The 19,982-nt window shown below is 42.6% G+C and overlaps 1 non-coding gene and 1 pseudogene across 1 annotated transcript; one reads left to right on the top strand and one right to left on the bottom strand.

Annotated features, from left to right (window-relative positions):
• Positions 1-381: 381 nt before the first annotated feature.
• LOC119505812 lies at positions 382-546 on the bottom strand. The gene has a single exon (XR_005210850.1). It is a non-coding gene; the product is annotated as a U1 spliceosomal RNA (small nuclear RNA).
• A 7,740-nt stretch (positions 547-8,286) lies between these two features.
• Positions 8,287-19,982, top strand: part of LOC119545338 — a 73,231-nt pseudogene continuing 61,535 nt past the window's right edge.

Genomic DNA, 19,982 nt, shown 5'->3' with positions numbered 1-19,982 from the left:
TCCCCCTTTCTTCACCTCCTTGGGCTTCTCTCAGTTTGGTCCCTGGTGCCACCACCTCATCCAGCCTTGATCTCCCCACCCTAAGCATAGGTACAAACCTCTTTCTTGGTCCCCCTTGAAGAGTGAAGGCCACCCATCTCAACCTCCTGAAACAACTACCTTGGCCATCTCTGCCTGTTGAAATCCTAGTCACCCTTTAAGATCCATTTCAGAAGCTACCTCCTCCCTGATTATCCCAATGGTGATGAGCTCTCCCATCCCTGTACCTTGGGGCATTTGGTCTGTTCCTCTTTTATGCCTCTTATTCCTTTCTTTCTTCTTTCCTCTTCCCTCCTTCCCTCCCTCCCTTCCTTCCCTTTTCCTATTTAATTCTTGCTCTGTGCAGGGGAAACCAGGAAGGCAGTTCCCCACTATCACAAGTTATGCAGTCAAGTTTCCCACATTTGGGGAAGTCACAGGGGTCAGCACATCTGGGGTGCAATGGGTGAGCCTCGCCCTGGGAGAACCACCCTCGTGATGATGGTATCTCCCCTGCCAGGTAAGTATCCTCTTGTCACATTTTGACTTGCATTTTAGTTATTTATGTACATGGCCCTTTTGGGAGGCTCTTAGAAAACCCCTTGAAGGGGGCTGGAGATCCTCTTGATGCTGCGTGAGCTGTGACTATGATTTCTGAGCAACATATGCAAAGCCTATGAGCCTCTTCCGAAAAATTGCTAGGCTTTCTGTGGTGAGCAAGAAGAAACAAATTATAGCTAAAGGTTCTTTGTCAAAATTCCTTCTGGAATTATGCTTGCTGGCTTGATAATCGATTGATAGGTGATAGAAAAAATGTACAGATAGGTGTAGATAGATACGGGAAAAACATCCAACAGTGTCCCAAATAAGGCATAATTTGTCAGTGATTGGACATCACCCTGCACTCTCAATTTCTTACCTATGTGGGACAATTAGAGGAGTTAGACTATTCCCCGCCCCCTCCACACCTGAGAGTCACCTCCTTGTGCCAGCAGAAGTTCTGTTGCAGGTAAGGACACACCCATTTGCATTTACCTGTGTTTGTTGCTGAGTGAGCTAATTCCAAACCAGCTCTGGAGCCCATGACCCCCATCCTTAGGTAGAAGGACCGGGAACAATAGGGTGAGTAAAACCCATCATAGAAATTACTAGGGAATAAAAGAAGACTCAAACCTTAAGCAGCCTCTCACGTCACGTGGTTTCGATTTCACAGCAATCTAGAATCATATACAGTTAGAACCAGGAGTAGCTGCCCCAATCTTGTCAGCCCCCATGACACTACTTTCTCCTCACCCTAGAGGGTAAATGCATTGAGGGCAGCTTCCGTCTCTCTCTCAAGCTTGTGCAATTGGCAGTACCCAGCTTTCTCTGACTGTATAGATGGACTCCCAGGCCCTTCCTTCTGCATTTGGCCTCCACTAGATTCACACTTAACACACTATACGCAACTAAGTCTGCTACACCCCCCCTCACCCTGCTACCCCTCCAACTCTGAACTCTCTCACATATTTTCTTCTTAGCCAAGGAGTCTAGAAAGAAACTGGTACTTATTGAGCATATGAAATTGGATTGTCTTATTGATATGCCCAAGCCAGGCCAAATCCCCTGACTTTCTAATGTTAGTGCATTTTCCATTACACTTGTTTCAGTGGAGTTCAAAATGTACACAATACTGCTAAATATTTCAAATGTCAACTCACATAAGGGAAAAATTTCCCAACGTTACTATCTAGATTCTTCTCAGGTTTTCTGGGCTGCTATAAACCATGAGGTCACCTTTTGTAGTTAATGTTGGGTTCCTGACCAAACACAGCTTGTGCCAGTTATGAAAAAAAAGTCAGTCTTCCATAGTTTGGATAAAGAGGTGACCGTGGGAACATGCACAGCTCTGTCTCCAGTACTGCTGAACTCACTGATTGAAGAGCCACCCCAGCCTGGCTTTCCTGTGCACCCGCACAGAAATGGGGATAGACAAGCACTGTCAGGCAAGGGGAAATGGAGCAAGAGTAGGTGGACATTCTGCAAGCCCCAAGCCAGCCTCGGCATATGGAGCAGAGGACAGCATCCATCCCATTCAAGAGGGAAACTGTCTCTCTAGCTATGTATTAGGAAATATTCAAGTAATCGTGAGAACTGTGCTGTATAAGGAAGATAATATGGACTCACTCTATTCAAAGGAACAATCCAAAATGTGGGTAAAGGCTCAAGAACAGAAATGGGTCATTATAGCACTGTTGATAATTGCTGAAAATATGAAATGAGGGATTGAGTGAATACATAATAGCATCTCATTGTTTATTTTATGACTCAAAATTATTTTACAGGAAGTTTGAATGACATGGGAAATGCTAAAGATGTAATTTAAAAGAAAAGTGTAAGACATAAAGCTGATCTTATAGCATAATTTTGTCAAGAAAAACACATTTATGCACCTTAAGAAGTCTGAAAGAAAATGTACTAAAGGGCTGAGAGTGGCTATTTCTCGATAATGATATGGCCAATGATTTTAATTTTCTTCTTGGTATTTTTCAAATCTCTTACAACATGCAGTAGTACTTCAAAAGTCAAAAAGAAACAACAACAACAAAATCTATGTAACCAATAGCACACAAAATTTTAACTTTGCTCCCAGGTAACTGTATAAGAGAACACTTTTATGTCTGGGCGATTGTAGCACCAATCACAGGAACTTCGTGACTCATCCATGGGAGGTTTAGCCATGGGCCCAAGATATTCATAATCTCCTTCTCTGGAAAACTGCCTGCTCACAGTCCTGCTGAGTCCTGGATGCCTGTGTGCTCTGGGATTCCTTAAAATTTCCATCATCCGTATTGCCCCATATAGTCTTATAGTAACTTCAGATTATTTTAAGGCAGCGGTTCTCAAATCCCAGCTTTCAAAGAGCTGCACAAAAATGCAAGTGTCTATAGGGGAGGGATGATGTAGGTTTTATTCACCACTACCTCCCAGGAATGGGGTCCAGCAGATGGCAAGAAGACCTTAAGAAATATTTACTGAATAATTGAACAAAAACATCTTGGGAGATTCTTTAAAATATAGACTCCAAGACCCCACCTCTGGAGATTCTGATTTGGTTGGTCTGGTGGGGTCTAGGAAACCACATCATCGCTGAGCCACCTCAGTGATGCTGAAGCAGGCGGCCTATGGGCCACGTTTTCACCAACAGGGCCTTTGGTTATCCTTGTAATCAAAAGAGCCCATTAGACCAATTTCCCTGCTAGCTGTCCATCAGCATCACCTGAGCTTGTTAACAATACTAGTTACTTGACCTGCTGGATCTGAACTTCTCTGGAAGTGGAGCCTCATAATCTGTGTTATTAAGAAGTTCCTGGCAAATCTGATGCAATCTATCCACAGACTGGAGGGTGTTTTGGGAACCACTGGCCCCACACAATTCTCTGGAAGTCATCTGATAACCAAATACACTTTTTCTCACTCCCCAGAACACAGAACACACACCTCCTTTAGTTAAACCTTATCACCCTATTCTGTAAGGCCTTTTGAAAAAAAAGGTTTTCATTATTCCTGCAAGAAGCATTTGTTAGGGATTTCTTTCAAGTCTAAACTTCTCATCTGTCCAACAGAGCCAGGTAACACCTGCCTCCCAAATGCTGTGAGGACCAAATGGAGTATGGTGAGTGATGTCCTCTTGAAACTAAAAACACCATGCAAATGATTCTTAAGCCTTTAATCATAAATATGTCATGCAGGGGTTTAAAGTGTTTTACCTGTTTTTAACTCCATCAGGATTCATTATGAGTTACCTTGTTCTTCCAAGGAAGGGAGACCAGGCTTCTGGGACCCTCTGATAAAATATTTCAGGGATGGAGGACCCTGGATACATTTCCAGCTCCTTCCTATGGTGCCAAGTCCTGCGTGATTGGGGCCCGGCATCACCGGTGTCTCTTCTCTTCTCCCTCCCCCTCCTCCTGCCTCCAGGCTTCAGCTGGTCCCAAACACTAATGCAGTTTGCTGGCTTCCTTCTTTTACCAGCCCTGGCTTGAGCCATGCACTGGATCTAGAATGCTCTTTATTCTCCATAACCCCCATCTACCAGGACATTTCCTGGGTGCTTAGTGTCTCCTTCTTATCTCTGTGAAATTGACCAGCCCTTCTCTGGAACCTCCACTGGGTGTTATCCCAGCGCCTGCATCAAGGTATCGAAAGTCTCCACCCCTTTTCCCACAGATTCCATGCTCTTTGAGGACAGAGGCTTGGCCTTATTCATCCTGTGTCTCTAGCCCTGGATTCAGTGCCTGGCAGAGAGAAGGAACTAAAAAAGCATTTGTTAATAGAATGTATGAAAGTCAGGGGATAACTTGGGTGGGTTTTAAACTTCTGGAGAAAGGTGCTCACACCTGGTGGTGGTCACGTGTCTCTGATTCTAGCTTCCTGCTCTTGCCCTCTGCCTTTTTCTCTTTGGTGTAGAGACTTAACAAAAACCAGACAACTCACAACAACTGCTTGCTTGATCTTTAATTAGTAGGTGTAGACAGCAGGTTTAGAAGAGTTTGCCTAAGTGGGCATAATATGTAAGTGTAATATTTGAAATAAATGGCTGGCTTAAAGGGGCCAGTTCTCAATTTCTGGTGCCTACCAGACACCTCCAGCTGGATGTCCCAGAATCATTTCAAACTCAGCAAGTCCCAAGCTAACAAGCCTGTTCCTACTCCACAAACCTGCTCCTCATCCACTGACCATCTTCCCAGTGGCCCAGGCTCCAAGTCCCAAGGCCTCCCTCTCTCTTGACATCTAACAAATGACAAGTTCTCTCCATTCTATCCCTACAGCATTTCTCAAATTCTTCCCAAGCTCCACCCTCAACTTCTGGACCTCCTTCTCTCTCACCAAGACTCTTGCCTATCTGTAATTGACCTTCCAGCGTCCTCTCATTTTTTCCTTGGAATGCTGGTAACAGGTCAATTTTGCTAAGGCACAGGTTTGAACAAGTTACTCCTCTGCTCAAAAATGCATAATGGTCCCCCATGGCCTACGTTCTAGATAGAGCCAGGTCTCCTTACTGTGCACTATATTTTGATGGTAACAAACCTATCTGATCAGATGCTAACATTTGGAAAGTGAGAATGTGAGGAGGAGACATCAAGGGGGCATTCAGTGATTCAGTAAATAATGATTAGCCTAACCATATGTCATGCACTCTTCTAGGTGCTGGGAATACAGTGAAATCCCTGACTTGATGGAGCTCACATATGAGAAGGAGAAAAGAGCCACTGACATCTACTTATAAGGTGGCCAGGTAACTAGAACTCTCTCCTGAATGATGAGGAATGTGGGAGATTGTGTTATTGGCCCCGAATCTTCCCTCCTCTTCATATCCATGCTCTTTGCCATGGAACTTTGCAGTTTCTCCTACTAGAAGTAAACATCCTTCCCCTTGCTTGACTTTGGGGCCGGTCATGTAGTCACATGCTTTGGCTAACGGGATATATGTGGACGTGATGCCATCAGAGGCTTGAAATATGCTTGTGTGGCTAAGCTTGACCCTCTTGCTTTTGCTTCTGCCATGGAAAGAGCATGCCTCAGGTAGACTTCTGGTCCCCCAAAAAAGAAAAATGTGAAGCAGAACTGAACTGAGAATAAATGGTTGTTTTAAGACAGCATTATTGAGGCAACAGCTGACTGATACAAGGAGCTTTAATTCCACCCTCCATGAGACCTACCTGAAGCTCTTGCATTGGTGGTGATATTCCAGAAGGTTTGGGCTACTGCTTGAGAGGGGACTCATACTTCCAGATTCTGGACTTTGTTCCAAGGGCAATGGAGAGCATTGAAGAATTTAGGCAGGGGAGTGAGCCTGTTTAAAAAATTCTCTGACAGCACTGACTTGGAAAAGAATAAGGTCATTGCAGTAATTCTGTACAGTAAACCCCAGCACCTAAGAAACCCAAGCATGTCTTTTCCTTGCAGTCTGAAAGAGTCTGACTAAGTTAATGTTCCCCTACCTATGGTGAAGTCCTTGAGGACAGAGATTGTTCTTGATTGCCATACTGGCACACAGCCTAGTATACTCCATTAGTTTAGTTCAGTTTAGTTTAGTTTACTTTAGTTTAGTTTAGTTTAATTTAGTTTAGTGAAACTAATTGAAATTCCTGTCAAAATTAGCAAATTTAATCAATCAGTCGGCCCTAGGTCCTCTCCTGGAGGATCCCTTTCCATGCAAGAGACTATAATGAATTCAGTTTATCTGTCTTTCTACCCACCCACCCATCCACTCATGGTGACTGGAAGGAACTCTTGAGGCATTGGGATACAAAGTCAAATAAGATAGGACTGATCCATGTCCTTATAGATATCACAGACCATCACAGAAGGGACTATTAAAGGACTTTTAGAAGATAGTGAGATAAAATCTATCGAGAAGTAAGAGCAAGATACTGAGGGAACACAGACTAATTCCTTCTATTCCTGGTCAACTCATCTCAAGATAAAATGACTCTTGAGATGAGTTGACCAGGAATAGAAGGGGGAGGATATTCTGGGAAGAAGGTGAAGCAAGTGTATACATTTAAGACCCATTATGAGGGTGTGTGGGGTGGGGAGTGGTGGGGAGTGGTGGGAACTGAGGTAGAAACTCCAGCATGGCCAGGCATGAAGGGCCTTGTGTGCTACAAGTAAGAGTCTAGACTTTGTCCCAAGGGCAATGGAGAGCATTGAAGAACTTAGGCAGGGGAGTGAGCCTGTTTAAAAAACCCTCTGACAGCACTGACTTGGAAAAGAATAAGGTCATTGCAGTAACAATGGGGAAAATTAAGAGGACCAGGATTGCTGGTGAAGAACTAGAGAAGGGAAGGGATTGGAGCATTAGGAGCCTAAGCGATAGGCCTGGTGACCCAGGGTGGGAGAGGGAGGTGTCAAGAACAACTCCAGGTGTCTGCTTTGGCAATAGGATGGGTGCTGATACCATTCATTGAGGTTGGGAGTCTTGACTGGTGATCAGGGAGAGAAGGTGAGTTCCTTAGGCTCCTGTGGATCAGGAGGGACTGTGAGGCCTCCAGTGTATGTCTCCCCAGAACTCAGGAGAGATGTGTACTTGGGTGTCATGAGCAGGCGGTGGTTGAAACCTCCCCAGAGCTTGCCAGAGCAATGCAGAATCATCCCTACATGCTGGAGGATGACTTTTGGAACCCCAGAAGGATCCCTAGATGGCATCTAAAGAGGTTAGTCTAGGAAATCTCAGGTAGGGATCATCCTTATTCACTTCTGTGACCCCAAGAAGCCTTCACAGGGCTCAGTAATGTTGGGTGAATGAATGAATGAATGAATGAATAAGTTTCCTGATCCTTTGGAAGTCATTGATGGGAACCAACATTGTCAAGTCCCATTAACTTGGATGATTCTGTAGATAAAAATTGAGTTACATGAGTTTAGGATCACTATAATTCTGTACTTTCCAGAGATCCTCAGCCATTCAAGATGGAGGTTCTCAAAACTTTATGTGAATTAGAATCACCTGGGGGACCTTCCTGAAAATACAGATTCCTGACCCTATATATAGAGATTTTGATTTAGTAAGCCTGGGTGGAGCGCAGGAAATCTGCTTTTGAAAGATCCTCCTGAAGTGGTTCTGATGCTGATGGAACATGGACCATATTTTGGGAAAAGCAACTTGAGCTGGTATTTTCCATTTCCAGATCCAGATCCTCTCTCCACTTTGATGGACTCTGCTCTGTGCCCAGGGAGGCTGCCTTTTGTGGCCTGCAGTCCCCGGGATGCTTGAGCCTCTGGCTCCACCTGGGTTCAACCAAGGAGAGGCAACGGCAGGAGATGAGCAGGAGGGGAGAGCGGGTGGGCACTGAGGCCCTGACCCTCTTCTTCCAGGCTGTGGTCTGGCAGTGGCGGCCTCCACAGCTTCTCTTGGGCCACCCCACTCTCATGGCTTCAGCTCTCACCAGGTTTTGCACCACCTCCTTCCCTCACCCCTTCAGCCTAGGGGTGGTAACAGCTTCCCCCAGAGGCTAGTCTCTGGGTTCCTCCCCAAATTACCCCCTTTAACCCTGCCCAGACCTCTCTAAATAATTCATTATACTCTCTCCAATGACTCCTTTGACTGTGCCCTCTGCTTCCTGCTGGGACAGAAAAAAATGAAACAAACAAAAAACATTGACTGGAAAAAGTCAGGAATTCTGGGCTCAGATGAGTTCAGTTCAGTTCAATTCAATTGAGCAAACATTTACTGAGCGAGGTCCTCTGTGCCAGGCTCTGTGCCAGGAGCCAGGGATGTGCAAGATGACTCGGACGCAGTACTGGGCTGCAGAGTGTTCACAGCTCAATGGGAGCCAGAACCGCAGAAGGCAGAGCGATGTAGAGGGTACAGTCAGGGTAACGTCGGAGAAACACCAACTCTGCGGGGGGCGATAGGCAACAGAGACTTCCAGAGGAGTGATAAGTAGAATTTGGGAGGGTGGAGAAAGAATGTGAAAGAGCCATTCAGACATAGGCAGAGTCAGGAAGATGTGAAAAACAACGTCTGCATTAGATGTGGAATCGAGGCTGGAATCTTCGTGCCCATTCTGCCGGGCATGCAGCAGTGTCTTGAACCAGGGAAGGCTCCCCTAGGATCTGTGTGGGCTGAGTGCCGCCCACCCTTTCCCAACTACCATGATTTGGGCTCCTCTTCCTGTAGGAAAGGTTGAGTTCACCAGCCTACTGAGGCCCCCCTTCTTTCCTCCAGAGAAAAGAAAACAGGGAGACCAGTTGAAGTAATGAACCTGGGGATCATAAAGTTAAGACAAGAGAAAAGCTCTGGCTGGTATGTGCAACTGACCTCCCATTTGGGACTTCTGATTCTACAAGCTGTCTCCATTGAATTTAAAGGAGGATGAGTCTGGCAAACTCCTATTCATCCTTCAAAAGCCAACAGAGATTTCACCCCTTCCAGGAAGTCTTCCTGGAGCCCACTAACAGTGTTCCCACTCTTCTATTCATCATAGTCTCTGGAAATTTATATGATCACCAGACTTTCTAGCCCCCTTCACTAGAACCTCCAGGATGTGCTCTGACTCCCCAGAGCCAGCACTGGGCCCAAGGCAGTTTAGGGCATCAGAAAATATTTGTTGAACTGTCTTAAAAGGAATTCTAGCTTCAGTAGAATTAATAGTAGTAACAAGAATGATACTGTCTGCACTATTTGAGGAATGAGGGAACTATGGCCCAGGACAGTGAAGGGACTCAAGAGTGTACAGCTCCTAAATGACAAGGCAGAGACGGGACTCGAAACCAGACACCTGCTGATTCCACGAGCTGGAGAACACGCAGCTTGGCTCCTCATTCACCTTGGCACTTCATGGGGCACTGACCAGCACTGCTTAGCAAGGAGGTGGAGAGTAAGGGCCTGTGTTGACCAGCGCTCCCTCCTAGCCAGATGCTGCTCAAACACTGCATTAGCATCAATTCGCTCAGGTATGTGATCATCACAGAGTTTACAGATTAGGAGCCAGAGACTCCAGTGGTTGAGAAATGTATCCAAGGTTCATACCAAGAAGATACAGAGCTCGGATTCAAACCCAGATTTAATCCAGAGTCCACGCTAAACTGTTGTGCTTTTCTCAGGGACCATGACACCAACTTCAGATTTAGGAGGAAGGAGAATGACAGCCCAATATGATACTGTGTTTGTAAGAAGCTTACAAACACAAACATGCCTCTAAATCACAGCACAAACAACAACAAAAAATCCTTCTGGAGTATGCTTCCTACATTATACAAATTGCAAGATTTGGAAAATTTAGAGCATTACAGAATAAATAGCATGGGCCTGGTGCAATGTGCTCGCCCTGCTCCTGAGCAGCTGTGTGATCTGGGCATGTCCCTTCTCCTCTCTGAGCTTCATCTATTTCCTCATCTCCTTTCTTCCAGAACTCTTAGGAAGGTGTTGTCTTTTGTGTTGCAAAGTACAGGGCAGTATGTATCAAGCACACGGTCCTTTAGCGCCCTCTATTGCTCAGTTGTGGCACTGTCAGTGGTCTGGTCTTCCAAGATTGGAAGCGCTTTACAGAAAAATGGGATGGCCTCTGAAAGGAGCATTGAGCAATGAAATGCAACCACATGGGAAGTCCGCAGTGACGTAAAGCAAAAGCCGGTCCTGTTTCATCTCATCAAAGACTTAGACGTCCTGTTAATCCTGCCCACACAATCTCAATTATTTTCCTAAGTGCTTGCTCCCACGTGCTCTTGCACGTACACTCTGTACACCACCACACAGCACCACCTCTATTATTATAGTTATCACATTGTATGGTGATAGCCTGTTGACACATCTTTTTTAGCGCAGAACCTGGTGTTAATTCACCTTTATTCTGTCCCCTACCCCTTGCTGAGTGTATGACACGTATACCCTCAACTCAAGTTTATTGAATGGAGGATTAATGGATAGAAGAATGAATGAATGAAGAAAAGAAGAGATAATAAGGCAGGGGGTGGAGGAGAGCAGTGAGTGGGGAACATTCTGCGTCTGGAACCAGTGAACCTCAAGTTCAGCAAGGTTCCGGGCTGATCTCACAGCGCACTGGCATCTGTTCACATTCAGGGTGGGGAGGTGGATTATGACTGGAAGCGGACACAAGGAGGGCTTTGGGGATGCCACTTAAGGTGCTGGTTATATAGTGTGCTCATCTCGTGAAAATTAAGCTGCACGTTTGTGTGCACCGATGATTTGTGCATATTTCTGTACGTATGTTATACTTCAGTAAAATATTCACTTAAATCTTATTTGAGAGGGGTAGTAGATATTTTCAGTCTCCTTGTGCCTTGTCCCAGAAGGCAGGTTAAGTTTCTTTGAAAGAGTTGTCCCCGTTTGCTGTCTTATAGTTAGTTTCAGACTGCTCCACTCAACTGAAATTGGTCTTCTGAGGTGAGACCCAATGAATCTTTTCAATCCTTGCTTCTCCCTCGTTCTTGAAATGTTCCTGCCCCTTGATTTCTAGGAACTATGCTTTCTTGGTTTCTTGCTCTGTTTCTAGCCACAGATCAGTTTCCTTTGCAGGTGTCCCTTCCTTGAAGAACCGTTCCTTGAAGTTCCTGAGTGTTCAGTGTTGGGCTTGCCCTGGTTTCTAACTCTCTCAATTCTTCCTGGATGATCTCATCCCTCCCCATGACTTCATTGAAGAACTCTGACCTGATGACTCACAAGTCAATATCTCCAGCCCCTACCTCTCACCTGAGCTGAGGACCATTTATACACTGCCCTTTTGACATCTCTCCTTGAACACTTCAGCAGTAACCTCATGCAACATGTCCCAGGATGGAATCCACTTTCTCCCCCCACTCCAAAACACATTCCTCCTTCTGGTTCTGAATTTCAGTGAATGCCTCCCCATCCACCTGAGAGTCAGGCTTCATTTCCTGTGATAGACTATATTATTGTTCAGCAAATAGTTACCCTCCCTTCTGTTTCTGTCTTGGAGTAGAGTATACTTTTGTACCCATTGCCTTTGGACTAGCCATGGGATATGCTTTGAACAAAGGAATGACCATGTGGCCATTCCTAACAGAGGCTCTGTGGGCATCGTGCCAGGAGTCATCCACGTTTCTGCTTGCCCCTGGTGCTCCTGCTCTCTGCCATAAGAGGAGCATGCTGCAGTGGCTGCTGCTCCTTCAAACCTGGGACTCTGAATGACTGGCATGTAAGGCAGACCTGAACTTGACCTACAGCCTAGTACCGAGCCCAGCTGACCCACAGACCCATAAGTAGGAGTTCAAGCTTGTTTTTGCAGGCCACTAAGACTTAAGTACTGTTCCAACTCCTTCACTCCCCACATTCAACCAAGACCTGTCAAGTCTACCTTCTGTATCTGTCTCACTGCATCCAATTCTCTCATTTCCCACTGCTGATACCCTAGCCCAGGATTTTATCATCTCTTGCTTAGACTCCCACAAGCCTTCTATTGGTTTCAGTGCATTCAGTCTTATCCTCTCTAATCTAATCTCAGCACTGGAGCAAAAGTGGTCTTTCTAAAACCCAAGTCTATTCTGCCCCTTCTTTGGGTAATTCAATGGCTCCTCATTGCCTTTGGGAAAAGAAGTCCACATCTGTGACTCTCCAGGCCTTCAACCTTCTGATCCCTGAAGCATCTCCCATCCCTCTCTCGCCACTTCTCCTCCATGTTCTGTGTACATGACTTCTTTCAGTTTGTGAAAGCCCCAATGCTCTTTTTTGGTCTGGGCCTTTTTCATGCCTTCCCTTCTACTTGGAACACAGTCCCACTTCCCTTGTCCAACCTTGCCTGGAGAACTCCTTTGCATCTTTCGGGTGTCAGTTTAGGAATGATTTCCTTTGGGAAGTTGCCTCTGATTCCCTCTAGTCTGGGTGAGATGGATTTTCTGTTTGCTCCCATAGCATCCTGAGATGTTCCAATCAAAAATTCTTATCAAACATCTTACCGCTGTCACACTTGATTAGAGTCTTTCACACTTGATTCGAGGTGCCACAAAAGCAGGAACTAGGTCTATCTTGTTCATCCTCATATCTACAGTGCTTGCACTTTGAGCTCAAAAGACAGTTGTTGAATGAATGTTATGTGGAAATAATATGCACTGACTAAAGAAGTCCAAGATGGAAATTAAAACCATAGAAAGGATTCAGAGAGCATCTAGTCCTATCCTTCTAGAGATGGGGAAACTGAGGCTCAGAGAGGGCTTGACTAGACCAAGGGCCTGGAGCCTGTCATTGGCAGAGCCAGAATTAGACAGTTTCTCATAGGGATTCTCAGGACTTTGTTTACTGTCTGATTTGTCTAAGGAATAAAGGTGTTTTAGGTTCTTGTTACTCAAAGTACAGACCGCAAGCATCAGTATCACCTCGGAGTTTGTTAGATTCCCTGTCCTTGCATCAGACCTACTAAATCAGTATCTGCATTCTAACACAATCCCCATGTGCTTTGTAGCCACATTTAAGTCTGAGAATGTATTATTAATATATTATTATTGGTTTCTGTGACCAATGGGGACAGCTAGCTGGCTTAAAATTCTATTCCAATTCATGCAAGAAAGCCAGCTGACAAGTAGAAGAGCAAACTTAGCCAAAATCTTGTGACCTTCAGTGCATGCTGTAGATGAAGGGCCAAATGTGTGGGCCCTCATCTCCCAGATAGTTTGTAAGTCCAGACCTGATAGAGGACAATGGCTCATCTTCCGGGGAGATGATTTGGTGAATAAAGAGGACTTGAATAAAGGGAAACTTCCAGAATCACAGCTGACCAGCAAGCCTGACGCTATGAATTTCCAACTTTGTAGCTATTAAGCTGAAAAAAATATATACAAATTTGTATTTATTTATATGAATGATTCCACCCATACTGCTTGAGGTGGTGGTGAAAGTGGTGTACTCATACCCTGCTAGTGGCATTGCTAACTGCTGCAGCCTGTTTGGAAAACACTACAGCAACATGTGGCAACAACTCTAAAGTTGTTTATCCCCTTGGAGCAAGTAGTGCCACCCATGGGAAATAACCCTAAGGGGATAATTCAACAGAAGTGAAAAACTATATGCATGAAGATGTTGATCGCAGATAAAAATGGAAGATACTAAAGTTAAAAGGGAATGGTTTAACAAATTATGATATGGTGCCTTCATGATGAGCATGCAAATTTCATTATAACGAATATGACCCACTTCATCTGCTTGTGTACATTGGTAGTTAAGAGCACAGTCTCTGGGATGGACTGGCTGGGTTTGAGTTCCGACTTTTACCATTTACTGTGTGACACTGGGCAAATTTACTTAACCTCTCTAGGCCTCAGTTTTCTCATCTGTAAAATGGGGAAAATAACAATACCTACTTCATCAAGTTGAAATGAGGATTAAATGAGTTGATGTAATAAAATCAAGTTAATTAAAGCACCTGGAGTATAGTGCCTGGTATAAAATAAACTCTCTTTATAAATTTATATTATTATTAGTTTTAGCAGTCAAATTAAATGGCCTGATACCCTCACTCCATCTGACACGAAAATGCTTTTCTTCTCTCCACAAGGCCTAGCCCTCTGTGATAAGTCCAACACGCCCAGAGGTGTTCCTCTGTCCAATGAGTCAGCCTGGTTTTTCAGTCTCAAGGAGAGAAGAAGGGAGAATTTGCTCAATTGTACATTCTTCCATTCAGGATGGCTCTGGTTGCTGTCAATGAGCTGCCCTTGAAAACCGTTATCCAAGGGCCCTCTTGAATTCTTCCTCCCCCAGAATTATGCTCAACTGTGGCAGCTCTACCCCATACGGGTCTGAATTCCCAGCTCTTTAGCCCCTGCGTAAATACACACACACTTGCACACACACAGCCACTCTCCCCAGGGTGCTGTGTCCTTGTTGCTGAGCATGACTGGAGTTCCTTCTTTTCTCTCCCAACTCCTTGGTCAGTTTGCATTTACTGCCTTAGGCTGTCATTCCTTTCCTTGGATAGCCCCACCTTGTTTCAGTGATAGTAACAGCCATCATTAATTGCAAGCCTAAAGCATGCCAGGCATTTTGCTGTCGTAGCTTTATAAACATCAATCCTCAGAATGAGCCTATGAGGTAGGTACTATTTTTTTTAATTAAAAAAATTTATTGAGTTGAAATTCACCTCAACATAAAATTAACCATTTAAAAGTGAACAATTCAGTGACATTTAGTACATTCACAATGCTGTGCAACCACCACCTCTATTTAGCTCCAAAATATTTCCATCATTCTAAAGTAAATCCCCTTCCCATTAAGCAGTTGCTCCCCATTTCCCTTTCTCTCCAGCCCCTGGCAATCACCAATCTGTGAACTGGCCTCTATGTATTTATCTCTTCTGGACATTTCATGTTAATGGAATCATGCAATATGTGACATTTTGCATTTGGCTTCATTCATTTAGCATAATGTTTTGGAGGTTCATCCACATTATAGCATGTATTAGTACTTCATTCCTTTTTATGGCTGAATAATATTCCATTGTATGGATGTACCACAGTTTGTTTATCCATTCTGCCACTGATGGACATTTGGGCTGTCTCCACCTTTTGGCAATTGCAAACAGTGCTGCTAGGAAGGCATTGCACGTACATTTTTTTTTGTTTGAGTCCTTGTTTTAAATTCTTTGGGGTATACATTTAGGAGTAGAAATGCAGAGTCATATGGTAACTTTATGTTTAACTTTCTGAGGAAGCACCAAACTGTTTTCTACAGTGATTAAATCATTTTGCATTACCACCAGCAATGTATGAGGGTTTCAATTTTTCCACTTCCTCACCAACATTTGTTATTCCATTTTTTGTTTGTTTGTTTATGACTACCTAGTGGATGTGAAGTGGTATCTCACTGTGGTTCTGATTTGTGTTTCCCTAGTGATTAATGATGATGAGCATCTATTCATGTGTTTGTTGGCCATTTGTATATCTTCTTTGGAGAAATGTCTGTTCAATTCCTTTGCCCATTTCTAAACAGGGTTGTCTTTTTGTTATTGAGTTGTAAGAGTTCTTTATATATACCTGATAGGAGATCCTTATCAGGTATATGATTTGCAACTATTTTCTCCCATTCTTTAGGTTGCCTTTTTACTTTCTTGATAATGTCCTCTGGTGTGCGAAAGTTTTTAATTTTGATGAATCCAATTTATTTTCTTTTGTTGCTCATGCTTTTGGTGTCATATCTAAGAATCCATTGCCAAATCTAAGGTCATGAAGATCTAACTCTTTTATGGTTTCAGCTCTTATGTTTAAGTTGTTAATCCATTTTGAGTTAATTTTTTGCAGGAGGCTTGAGGTAGAATTTGAGATAAATACCATTTTTTCTGTGTTACAGCTAGAGTTTCTGAAGTTCAGATATGTTAAGCAATTTGTTCAAGATCCACAGCTTGTAAATGAAAAATCCAAGATTTTTAACCCAGGTGTCTCTAACTCCAAAGTCCACACTCAGAAACAGTACCCTCTGTGTAAGGATATAATCTGTGTAAGGATATAATCAAGAACTTTTTAACAAATGGAAACTAAAACAGTAAAAGCAAAGTTGCTTCACTGCAATAAATACAGTTGTACAAAAAGCCTTGAAAAGAGTTTCTGTGTAAGAGAGATAGTATTATGTGTGATTTATCTTTTTGAGTAATTTCCTTTTGTGACACTTGTTATATTGTTTTTACAATTTAAAGAAGCAACCCCTTCCCCTGCAAACATGATTTCCTTTGGCTCAATTGTTCTTAACCCAGGTTGTATATTAGAATTACCTTCAGGAGTTTTTGAAAGTGCCTGGGCTCCATCACAGATGAAGCAAATCAAAATGTCTGGGGGTTGATTCCAGGCACTGGCATTTTAGAAGAGTCCTCCCAGTGATTTTAATGTGCAGCCAAGATCAAGGAGCAACTTCATAACATCCTCTCCATAAAGAAACCTCATCTCCCGCTCTCCTATTTTTGGAGAACCTAGATGACTTATAGTCTGCAATTGCATATTAATTAACTCAAGCTTTTCCCTCTGGGCTCAGGAAGGGGCTAGTATTATGACCTTTTTTCCAATCCTTTTTGCAAAGGGGAAGCAAGTGAACATTACGGGATGATGGAAATATTTTACATCTTGTTTGTGGTGGTGGTTTCTTGACTGTATATCTTTGCCAAAACTCACTAAACTGTATACTTATAGTTGGTGAATTTTATTTTATATAAACTATACTTCCTTAAGATGGTTTTATGAATATTGGAAAGGAAGAAATAAAGCATTATTATTCATGGATCATATGATTGACTATGAAGAAAATCTAATATAATCTACAAAGTATTAAATTAAGAAATACATTTAGTGAGGAAGCTGAATACAAGGTCAATATACAAAACTTATTGTTGCTTCTACATACTAGCAACAATTAGAAAATAAAAATTAAAAAATACTGTTTACAGTAACAATAAAATCACAAAATATCTAAGAACAAATCTAATGGAAGATTTGTAAGACCAGTACACTGAAAACTATGCAGCACTGCTGAGGGAGGGAGGGAGGGAGAGAGAGAGAGAGAGAGAGAGAGAGAGAGAGAAAACAACCAAAGTCAATTGAGAGCTAAACCATATTCATGGATAGAAAGACAATATTGATAAGATATCAGTTTCCCTTAGGTTGATCTACAGATTTGATGCAAACAATAAAAATGTTGGAAAGTTTTTTTCCCAGTGGAAATTGGCAGGTTTATCTAAAATTTATATGGAAGCAAGTGTCCTAGAATAGCCAAAGCAATCTTGAAGAAGATGAACAAACCTGAGGGCTTCCATTGCCAGATAGAAACTTATAATAAAGCTATAGTAATTAAGACAGTGTGGCACTGGATGAACAAACAGACCTATGAAATACAATAGAGAGTACAGCAACAGTCCCACCTCTATATAATCATTCGATTTATGATAAATTTTCTACTGCAAGTCAGTGGAGAAAGCATGAACTTTTCAATAAATGGTGCTGGGCAATTGGATATATATAAGGAAAGGAAAGGAAGGGGAGGGAAGGGGAGGGGAGGGAAAGGAAAGGGAAGGAAAGGAACTGGATCTTTCACACTTTACACAAAATTAATTAATGATGATCATAGATATAAATGTGAGAGGTAAAATAACATAAATTCTTAAAAGGAATTGTAGCAGAATATCTTCATTATCTCGGGACAGGCAAAGATTTCTTAAACAGGACCCACAAAAAAAGTACTAACCATAAAAGAAAAGATTGATAAGTTGAACTTTGTTTAAAAAAATAACTTGTGTTCATCAAAAGATACCATTAAGAGAGTGTAAAAGCAAGCCACAGACTGGTAGAGAATTTTGCAATGCACATATATCTGACAAACATATATAAAGAATGCTCACAAATCAACAAGTAAAAGACATGCAATCTAATTTTTAAAAATTAGGCTAAAGACTAAAGATTACTTCAGGAAGGAGGATATCCAAATGGTTAATAAACATATGAAAATGCACTCGATATCATTATTAATGCAAATTAATAACATACTGGAGATGCCCTTCCCCTCACTTGCTGTAGTTAAGAGGACTAATAATATTTAGTGTAGGTAAGGGTATAAAGCAACTAGAGTTCTCATACATTGATGATGGGAGTGTAAATTGGTAGAGCTATTTGGAAGACTGTCTGACAGTATTACTAAAACTAAACATAAGCAAATCTTATGTCCAAACAATGCTACTTGGTTTTATAGCCAATAATACTCAAGACAAATGACTACTGTGTTCACTAAAACACAATTATAAGAACATACATAGTAACATCATTTAAAATAGTCAAAATGGAAACAACCTGAATGTCTTGTAATGATAATGTGAATCAATCAATTGTGATACAGTCATACAATGGAATACTACACATCAATGAAAAAGGATAAACTTCTGCTACTTGGAGGATGAATCTCACAGACATGAAGTTGAGCCAAAGAGGCCAGGCACAGAACAGTACATAAGGTGAGATTCCATTTGTATGAGGTTCACAAAGAGGCAAAATAAATCTATGGAGATAAAGGGCAGAATAGTTGTCACCTTTGGGGGTGGTTGACTGGGAAAGGAGACTTATGGAGCAGAGGATATGTCCTTTACTTTGACCTAAGTGGTGATTTCAAGGGTATATACATATGTAAAAATTTGCTGAGCTGTGCACTTAATATTGGTGTATAAATATTACGCCTTATAAAAGCCAAATCTTTTCTTCTTCATTCTTTTTCTCCTCCATCTCTTCCTCCTCCTCCTCCTTCTTCTTGTGTGTGTTTCCAATAATCTCTACAATCTGCCTGAGGGTATTAGTTATACATATTTTAACATCTTTTTGTTTTATTAATTCTAATTCCTTGCATGCTCATTCTCTTTCTCGACGCTGGTGATCTTTTCTGCTGTTGTCTTTCCTCAAATATTTGGTGATTCTTGGCTTTCTACTCATCTTTGGCCTCAGAAAACTCTGTTAAGTGTATGGATAATTGTAGATAACAGTGCAAGTGCCTGCTTCCCATTGTTGTGGGGGAGGAACAGACAGTGTGCTGATGGCTGTCTTCTGCCGTGGAGATTTCTTGTCCTCTCCCTCGAGTTTTCTAGGAACCTGGGGCTTTACCCTGTTTCTGGCCTCAGTATCTGCACTCAGTGTTTCCACCTGGAAAAGAAGCTGCTGGCTTCCTCTCACCACAGGTGAAAGACAGGGGAAGAGCTGACTGGTTTAGTTCCTTCTCCAGATGACTCTCAAAGCATGGTCCCTGCAACCAGCAGAATCAGCATCACCTGGGAATTTATTAGAACTGCAGATTCTCAGCTCCACCCCAGACCAATTGAATCAGAAACTCTGGGGTAACACAGTGAAACACAGTAATCTGTGTTTTAATAAAAGTCCTGCAGTTGATACTGATGCACACTAAAGTTTGAGAAACAATGTCCTTTAGAGCATCCCAATTAATGTCTCAGGCAATCACTCTTTCTCTTCCTTTCTCCAGGATCCTTTTTCAAAGCAGGGATTCTTGCAATTATTTCCAGCTGAGGTTTCTTCATTCCTGTTTCTCTTTCAGCCCAATCCCATCTGCTTTCTATCATTCAGAAATCCCTTAGCTTCTGGTGGGTCGGTAGCAGTCATTCTTGCTTTCTGGTGTTCTAACGGATTTTTTTTTCTTTTTAAAAATCTATTTCTGTCATTTAATGGAATTTTGGGTGGAAAATTGATGTCAGTAGATGCAAGTGCTCTGTGTGCCATCTTGATCTAATCTTTAACAGCAGTTTCCAATTGTCTGTTAGTTAAGCATAATTATCCAGCTTTACTCCACTCTCACCTTATCCCTAGCATAAATGTTCAAAACCTGACAATTTTGTTGGTAATTCAGAGTGTAGACCCAGCTCCTCTCTGATGAAAGGCTAAGGCAAGCTGGAGTGAGGTGAGAAATAGGAATGACTTTGACTTTAGCTCTGAACACATTGAAACGGATCTGGGAACAGCAGAATAGGCAGAGCTTCTGGAAT

This window comes from Choloepus didactylus, chromosome 10 (assembly GCF_015220235.1).
Source record: "Choloepus didactylus isolate mChoDid1 chromosome 10, mChoDid1.pri, whole genome shotgun sequence".
In the NCBI taxonomy this organism is placed as follows: Eukaryota; Metazoa; Chordata; class Mammalia; order Pilosa; family Megalonychidae; genus Choloepus; species Choloepus didactylus.
Note: the sequence above shows the minus strand (reverse complement) of the source record. Positions and strands in the feature narration are given on the sequence as shown.